Source organism: Lipotes vexillifer, unplaced genomic scaffold (genome assembly GCF_000442215.2).
Source record: "Lipotes vexillifer unplaced genomic scaffold, Lipotes_vexillifer_v1.1 scaffold554, whole genome shotgun sequence".
In the NCBI taxonomy this organism is placed as follows: Eukaryota; Metazoa; Chordata; class Mammalia; order Artiodactyla; family Lipotidae; genus Lipotes; species Lipotes vexillifer.
In genome coordinates, this window is record NW_006794635.1 from 733,152 (window position 1) to 742,532 (window position 9,381).

The 9,381-nt window shown below is 41.5% G+C and overlaps 1 pseudogene; it reads left to right on the top strand.

The window, feature by feature from the left end:
- The first annotated feature begins 7,985 nt into the window (after window positions 1-7,985).
- On the top strand, window positions 7,986-8,864 carry LOC103073268 (40S ribosomal protein S2 pseudogene; annotated as a pseudogene).
- Window positions 8,865-9,381: the final 517 nt, after the last annotated feature.

Consider the following 9,381-nt stretch of genomic DNA (forward strand, 5'->3'; position numbering starts at 1 on the left):
ACCTATCTGATACATTAGCTGAAAAACTGAGTAGAAAAACATATCAATAGTTTATCCTGTTATTTTTAATGTCAATTTTCCTCCAAAGATTCAAAGACATCCAGTGCCTGGATAACAGTAGTCTATATTTTTAGTTACTTGATTCACGGAAAATCAAAGCAAATGATTCACAGTTTTATAAATGATATCTGTTTTTTCATCCTCATTTATCATATTTCTTCATTTCCTTAAGGATAAAGGCACCACCTTGACTGTATTCCTCACCTTAGTCATTAGAATATTCTCTCCTCATACACACTTTACTATGTGAGTTTCAAGCTAATGTTTTGCATGTGAAATTTCATTCTGATGTTTTTTTTCTAAGTGGGTGAGAATGTTTACCCTGAATTTTAGAAGTGTTTAAATCTGTAATCAAGGAACTGTATGTGAGGCAAGATTGGTGAAGCTTTGAGAATCTAACTTAATTCTCCCTTTTTGCAAAAGGAGTAGTGCAAGTCCTTCACAATGGCTTGAGGCATGAGATGTTTCAAGAGAATTCACAATTGTTTCTTTTTCATATTTTAAACATCTTTATTGGAGTATAATTGCTTTACAACGGTGTGTTAGTTTCTGCTGTAGAACAAAGTGAATCAGCTACATGCATACGTATACACCATAGCACCTCCCTCCTGTGTCTCCCTCCCACCCTACTTATCCCACCCCTCTAGGTGGTCTCAAAACACAGAGCTTAACTCCCTGTGCTATGTGGCTGCTTCCCACTAGCTATCTGTTTTACATTTGGTAGTGTATATATGTCAATGTTACTCTCTCACTTCGTCTCAGCTTACCCTTCCCGCTCCCCTTGTCCTCATATCCATTCTCTACGTCTGTGTCTTTATTCCTGTCTGGCCCCTAGGTTCTTCAGAACCATTTCTTTTTTTTTAAGATTCCATATATATGTGATTACATATGGTATTTGCTTTTCTCTTTCGGAATTACTTCACTCTGTATGATAGACTCTAGGTCCATCCACCTCACTACAAATAACTCAATTTCACTTCTTTTTATGGCTGAGTAATATTCCATTGTATATATGTGCCACATCTTCTTTATCCATTCACCTGTTGATGGACACATTGGTTGCTTCCATGTCCTGGCTATTGTAAATAGTGCTGAAACGAACATTGCAGTGCATGTCTCTTTCCGAATTATAGTTTTCTCAGGGTATATGCCCAGTAGTGGGATTAATGGGTCATATGGTTCTATTTTTAGTTTTTTAAGGATCCTCCATACTGTTCTCCATAGTGGCTGTATCAATTTACATTCCCACCAACAGTGCAAGAGGGTTCCCTTTTCTCCAACTCCCGCCAGCATTTATTGTTTGTAGATTTTTTGATGATGGCCATTCTGACAGGTGTGAGGTGATACCTCATTGTAGTTTTGATTTGCATTTCCCTAATGATTAGTCATGTTGAGCATATTTTCATGTGTTTGTTGGCAATCTGTATATCTTCTTTGGAGAAATGTCTATTTAGGTCTTCTGCCCATTTTTGGATTGGGTTGTTTGTTTTTTTGATATTGAGCTGCACGAGTGGCTTGTATATTTTGGAGATTAATCCTGTCAGTTGCTTCGTTTACAAATATTTTCTCCCATTGGTTGTCTTTTAGTCTTGTTTATGGTTTCCTTTGATGTGCAAAAGCTTTTAAATTTCATTAGGTCCCATTTGCTTATTTTTGTTTTTATTTCCATTTCTCTAGGAGGTGGGTCAGAAAGGATCTTGCTGTGATTTATGTCATAGAGTGTTCTGCCTATGTTTTACTCTAAGAGTTTGATAGTGTCTGACCTTACATATAGGTCTTTAATCGATTTTGAGTTTATTTTTGTGTATGTGTTAGGGAGTGTTCTAATTTCATTCTTTTACATGTAGCTGTCCAGTTTTCCCAGCACCACTTATTGAAGAGGCTGTCTTTTCTCCATTGTATATTCTTGCCTCCTTTATCAAAGATAAGGTGACCATAGGTGCATGGCTTTATATCTGGGCTTTCTATCCTGTTCCACTGATCTGTTTTTGTGACAGTACCATACTGTCTTGATTACTGTAGCTCTGTAGTATAGTGTGAAGTCTGGGAGCCTTATTCCTCTAGCTCCATTTTTCTTTCTCAAGATTGCTTGGGCTATTTGGGGTCTTTTGTGTTTCCATACAAATTGTGAAATTTTTTGTTCTAGTTCTGTGAAAAATGCTAGTGGTAGTTTGATAGGGATTACACTGAATCTGTAGATTGCTTTGGGTAGTACAGACATTTTCACAATGTTGATTCTTCCAAACCAAGAATATGGTATAACTCTCCATCTGTTTGTATCATCTTTAATTTCTTTCATCAAGAAAGTTTTATATCTTTACTTACATCTTACAGTTTTCTGCACACAGGTCTTTTGTCTCCTTTGGTAGGTCTTATGCCTAGGTATTTTACACTTTTTGTTGCAGTGGTAAATGGGAGTGTTTCCTTAATTCCTCTTTCAGATTTTTCATCATTAGTGCATAGGAATGCCAGAGATTTCTGTGCTTTAATTTTGTGTTCTGCTACTTTACAAAATTCACTGATTAGCTCTAGTAGTTCTCTGGTAACATCTTTAGGATTCACTATGTATAGTATCATGTCATCTGCAAACCATGACAGTTTTACTCCTTTTCCCATTTGGATGCCTTTTATTTCTTTTTCTTCTCTGATTGCTGTGGCTAAAACTTCCAAAACTAGGTTGAATAATAGTGGTGAGAGTGGGGAACCTTGTCTTGTTCCTGATCTTAGAGGAAATGGTTTCAGTTTTTCACCACTGAGAATGATGTTGGCTGTGGGTTTGTCATATATGGTCTTTATTATGTTCAGGTAGGTTCCCTCTATGCCTACTTTCTGGAGAGTTTTTATTATAAATGGGTGTTGAATTTTGCCAAAAGCTTTTTCTGCATCTACTGAGATTATCATACGGTTTTTAACTTTGAATTTGTTAATATGGTGTATCACATTGATTGATTTGCATATACTGAAAAATCCTTGCATTCCTGGGATAAACCCCATTTGATCATGGTGTATGATCTGTTTAATGTGCTGTTGGATTCTGTTTGCTAGCATTTTGTTGAGGATTTTTGCATCTATGTTCATCAGAGATATTGGCCTGTAGTTTTCTTTTTTTGTGACATCTTTGTTTGGTTTTGGTATCAGCGTGATGGTGGCCTTGTAAAATGTGTTTTGGAGTGTTCCTCCCTCTGCTATATTTTGGAAGAGTTTGAGAAGGATAGGTGTTAGCTCTTCTCTAAATGTTTGATAGAATTCGCCTGTGAAGCCATCTGGTCCTGGGCTTTTGCTAATTGGAAATTTTAATCACAGTTTCAATTTCATTACTTGTGATAGGTCTGTTCATATTTTCTATTTCTTCCTGGTTCAGTCTTGGAAGGTCATACCTTTTTAAGAATTGGTCCATTTCTTCCAGGTTTACCATTTTATTGGCATAGAGTTGCTTATAGTAGTCTCTTAGGATGCTTTGTATTTCTTCAGTGTGTTGTAACTTCTTCTTTTTCATTTCTAATTTTATTGATTTGAGTCTTCTCCCTCTTTTTCTTGATGAGTCTGGCTAAAGGTTTATCAATTTTGTTTATGTTCTCAAAGAACCAGCTTTTAGTTTTATTGATCTTTGGTATTGTTTTCTTCATTTCTTTTTCATTTATTTCTGATCTGATCTTTATGATTTCTATCCTTTTGCTACCTTGGGTTTTTTTTTTTGTTCTTCTTTCTCTAATAGCTTTAGGTGTAAGTTTAGGTTGTTTATTTGAGATATTTCTTGTTTCTTGAGGTAGGATTCTATTGCTATAAACTTCCCTCTTAGAACTGCTTTTGCTGCATCCCATAGGTTTTGGGCTGTCATGTTTTCATTGTCATTTGTTTCTAGGTATTTTTTGATTTCCTCTTTGATTTCTTCAGTGATCTCTTGGTTATTTAGTAGCATACTGTTTAGCCTCCATGTGTTTGTATTTTTTACAGTTTTTTTCCTGTAATTGACATCTAGTCTCATAACATTGTGGTTGGAAAAGATACTTGATATGATTTCAATTTTCTTAAATTTACCAAGGCTTGATTTGTGACCCAAGATATGGTCTATCCTGGAGAATGTTCCATGAGCACTTGAGAAGAAAGTGTATTCTGTTGTTTTTGGATGGAATGTCCTATAAATATCAATTAAGTCCATTTTGTTTAATGTGTAATTTAAAGCCTGTGTTCCCTTATTTATTTTCATTTTGGATGATCTGTCCATTGGTGAAAGTGGGGTGTTAAAGTCCTCTACTATTATTGTGTCACTGTCGATTTCCCCTTTTATGGCTATTAGCATTTGCCTTATGTATTGAGGTGCTCCTTTGTTGGGTGTATAAATAATTACAATTGTTATATCTTCTTCTTGGATTGATCCTTAGATCATTATGTAGTTTCCTTCTTTGTCTCTGGTAATAGTCTTTATTTTAAAGTCTATTTTGTCTGATATGAGAATTGCTACTTCAGCTTTCTTTTTTTTTTTGCTGTACGCAGGCCTCTCACTGTTGTGGCCTCTCCTGTTGTGGAGCACAGTCTCTGGACACGCAGGCTCAGCAGCCATGGCTCACGGACCCAGCCGCTCCGCGGCATGTGGGATCTTCCTGGACCAGGGCACGAACCCATGTCCCCTGCATCGGCAGGCGGACTCTCACCCACTGCGCCACCAGGGAAGCCCTCAGCTTTCTTTGATTCCCATTTGCATGGAATATCTTTTTCCATCCCCTCACTTTCAGTCTGTATGTGTCCCTAGGTCTGAAGTGGGTCTCTTGTAGACAGCATATATATGGGTCTTGTTTTTGTATCCATCCAGCCAGTCTGTGTCTTTTGGTGGGAGCATTTAATCCATTTACATTTAAGGTAATTATCGATATGTATGTTTCTATTACCATTTTCTTAATTGTTTGGGCTTGTTTTTGTAGGTCTTTTCCTTCTCTTGTGTTTCCTGCCTAGAGAAGTTCCTTTAGCATTTGGTGTAAAGCTGGTTTGTTGGTGAATTCTCTTAGCTTTTGTTTATCTGGAAAGAGATCCTTGAATCTGAATGAGATCCTTGCTGGGTAGAGTAATCTTGGCTGTAGGTTTTTCCCTTTCATCACTTTAAATATGTCCTGCCACTTCCTTCTGGCTTGCAGAGTTTCTGCTGAAAAATCAGCTGTTAACCTTATGGGGATTCCCTTGTATGTTATTTCTTGCTTTTCCCTTGCTGCTTTTAATATTTTTTCTTTGTATTTAATTTTTGATAGTTTGATTAATATGTGTCTTGGCATGTTTCAGTTTGGGTTTATCCTGTATGGTACTCTCTGTGCTTCTTGGACTTGCCTATTTTCTTTCCCATGTTAGGGAAGTTTTCAACTATAATATCTTCAAATATTTTCTCAGTCCTTTTCTTTTTCTCTTCTTCTTCTGGGACCCCTATAATTCAAATGTTGGTGCATTTAATGTTGTCCCAGAAGTCTCTGAGACTGTCCTCAATTCTTTTATTCCTTTTTCTTTATTCTGCTCCCTGGCAGTTATTTCCACCATTTTATCTTCCAGGTCACTTATTCGTTCTTCTGCCTCAGTTATTCTGGTATTGACTCCTTCTACAGTATTTTTAATTTCAATAATTGTGTTGTTCATCACTGTTTGTTTGCTCCTTAGTTCTTCTAGATCCTTGTTAAATGTTTCTTGTATTTTCTCCATTCTGTTTCCAAGATTTGGGATCATCTTTACTATCATTACTTTGAATTCTTTTTCAGGTAGGTTGCCTATTTCGTCTTCATTTATTTAGTCTTGTAGGTTTTTACCTTGCTCCTTCGTCTGTAACACATTTTTTGTTATTTCATTTTTTTTTTTTTGATGGGTGGTGCTGTATTCCTGTCTTGCTGGTTGTTTGGCCTGAGATGTCCAGCACTGGTGTTTGCAGGCAGTCGGACAGAGCAAGGTCTTGGTGCTGAGATGAGGACCTCCAGGAGGCCTCACTCCAATTGATATTCCCTGGCGTCTGAGGTTCTCTTTTAGTCCAGTGGTTTGGATTCGGAGTTCCCATGACAGGAGCCTGGGGCTGACCTCCAGCCTGGGAACCAAGATCCCGCAAGCTTTGTGGCACAGTGAAAAAAAAAAAAAGAAAGAAAGAAAGAAAAATAGGAGCAGTACAATATCAAAGAATAAAAAACAAAATAAAATTAGAAAGATAAAAAATAGGGGCTTCCCTGGTGGCGCAGTGGTTGATAATCTGCCTGTTAATGCAGGGGACATGGGTTCGAGCCCTGGTTTGGGAAGATCCCACATGCCACGGAGCAACTAGGCCCATGAGCCACAACTACTGAGCCTGCGCGTCTGGAGTCTGTGCTCCACAACAAGAGAGGCGTGATAGTGAGAGGCCAGTGCACCATGATGAAGAGTGGCCCCCGCTTGCTGCAATTAGAGAAAGCCCTCACACAGAAACAAAGATCCAACACAGCCAAAAATAAATAAATAAATTAAAAAAAAAAGAAAGATAAAAAATATATTAGGAACAATACAACTATAATTGAAACAACTACAACAAGGTAAAATAAAACCTCAACAGAAAAAAGAAAAGAAAAAAAAGGGCGGCGGGGGGGGGGGCGGCGCGAACAAGCCAAAAGGACAGAACAAGAACAAGGTATAAAGAATAAAATAAAAATAGAAAAATAAAAGATTTATTAGGAAAAATAAAAATATAAAAGAATCAACAACAGTGAATAAACAAGGTAAAACAGAACCCCAATCTAAAAGAGGAAAAAAGAAAAAAATAGGCTTGGCTATGGGGGAAGAGTTTAGGTGAGGGGTGGAACTTAGGCAGGGGCAGGGTTTAGGGTGGGGCGGGACCTAGGCAGGTAGGGGGTGGGGGTGACGTTTGAGCATGAGGCGGGGCCGAGGCAGGGCGATGTTCAAGCATGGGCAGGGCCTCTGCTTAGGACCTGCATAGAAGGGGCGAGGTAGCACCTCAAAAGGAGGGCCTCTGGAGTGTGGAGTTCTTGAGTTTGGAGGTAACGCCCTGAGTGAGGGGGTGTGGGTGGTGTTTAGGCCCAGTGCGTTGGAGGGGGTCTCCAAGTGTAGAGGTGTGGCCCTGGGTGGGAGTGCAGGGGTGGCGCTTGGGCTCTGTGCAGCAGGAGGGAGGCTCTGAGGGCAGAGGATTAGGCCTGAGAGCCCAACAGGCTCCCCCATGCCTAAGTGGACGGGGAAAGCACTGGCCACGTTCCCTTCCGTTCCTTCGCGTCCCTCCCCACCGTGTCCCCCAGGGTCTCCTGCATCGCTGCTGGACCCCTAACCATGGGTGGGTCCCACTGGGTGTAGGAACTTCTCCCCTCCCCCAGGCACCCCTCAGGGGTGCTGGTTCCAGAGGTCCGCCCTTTACTTTTGCTCCCCCTTCCCTCCCTCCCACTCCCCCAGGACCTGCGCAGCTAGAGGGGGCCTAGGTGGGCAGAGGATCAGGCCTGGGATCTCAGCAGGTTCCTGGGGGCCCAAGTGGGCAGGGGAAACCTGGCCAAGCTCCCTTTTGATCCTCTGCCCTCCCAGTGGCCCCCCAATTTCCCCCTTTGGGCGTGGGATCCCTTCCCCTCCCCCAGCCGTCCCTGAGGGGTGCCAGTCCCGTCCCACCTCCACTTCTCCTCCCCCTTCACTCCCCTCATGTCCTACCCGGTCACTGGGGGTTCCTCCCGTCCCCTTAGGTGTCCGTGCTCCCCCACCAGTGCCTGGTAGGTGCCCTCGTTGTGAGGAGATGCGAATTCCATGTCCTCCTAGTCTGCCATCTTGACTCAACCCCCACAGTTGTTTATTCACCAAGTCCACTGAAGTGGAACTAAGAATATTATCTCTTACAATATTTTCTTCTGCCTCTTTTTCTTTCATGTTTGATCTCCATCTAATATGCAATTCTCACATGAAGACACTTTTTACCAAAACCTTTTCTGTAAAAGCACCAAATGGCGGATGATGCCAGTGCTGTGTGAGGGCCCAGAGGCCCCGGGGGCCCTGGAATGGGAGGCCGTGGTGGCTTCCACAGAGGCTTCGGCAGCGATGTCCGGAGCCAGGGCCCGGGCTGTGGTCGGGGCCAGGGCTGAGGCCACAGAGCTCAGAGAGGCAAGGCCAAGGACAAGAAGTGGCTCCCGGTCACCAAGCTAGGCCGCCTGGTCAAGGACATGAAGATCAAGTCCCTGGAGGAGATCTATCTCTTCTCTCTGCCCATCAAGGAATCTGAGATCATTGACATTTTCTTGAGGGTGTCCCTCAAGGATGAGGTTTCGAAGCTCATGTCTCTGCAAAAGCAGACAAGTGCTGGCCAGCGGACCAGGTTCAAGGCATTTGTCACCATCAGGGATTACAACGGACATGTTGGTTTGGTGTCAAGTGTTCTAAGGAGGTAGCCATTCCTATCAGTGGGGCCATCATTCTGGCCAAGCTCTCCATCGTCCCCGTGCGGCAAGTATACTGGGGCAACAATATTGGCAAGCCCCATACCGCCCCTTGCAAGGTGACTGGCCACTGGTTCTATGCTGGTGTGCCTCATCCCTGCCCCCAGGGACAGTGGAATCATCTCAGCCCCTGTGCCCAAGAAGCTACTGATGACGGCTGGAATTGACAACTGCTACACATCTGCCAGGGGCTGCACTGCCATCCTGGGCAACTTCGCCATGACCACTTTTGGTGCCATTTCCAAGACCTACAGTTATCTCACTCCTGATCTCTGGAAAGAGATGGTGTTCACCAAGTCTCCGTATCAGGAATTCATCGACCATCCTGTAAAGATCCACACCAGAGTTTTCGTGCAGAGGACCCAGGCTCTAGCTGTAACCACCACTTAATTTTCTATGAGAAAAATAAAGTGAATGAAGACAGTTTTAAAAAAAAATGGATTGTATTGTTTCCCTGGGCTATTATTTCTCCTGCTACTTATCTTTTAAATATATAGATCAATTTTGAAAACCAAGCTTTAAAGGACAGTTGGTTCTTTGATTAAATGGCATATAGTAGAGCCATCTGTTATAGGTGACGTTTTTTTCCCCTTCACTGCCTAACTAGGAAGTTTCAAATATTATTTAAGTTGGGGTTAGGACTCTGGACTAGAATTATTGTTATTTCACTTTACCATTTAGTACAGCCATCAACTGAGATCTTGTAGGTACTATTGTAAAAGAATACTTTTTTTCATTTAAGGAGACCATTGGTGGTCTTGACTCCTGTCATTCTGTGATTATGTAGACTCAGTGAGGGTATCCCTTGCTAGTTAGTGTTAGAATGAGAAATGCATACCTACTTATTCAACAAACACCTACTGAGAACCACAAAGTGTTCAATATGAGATGAAGATGCCTTTTATCT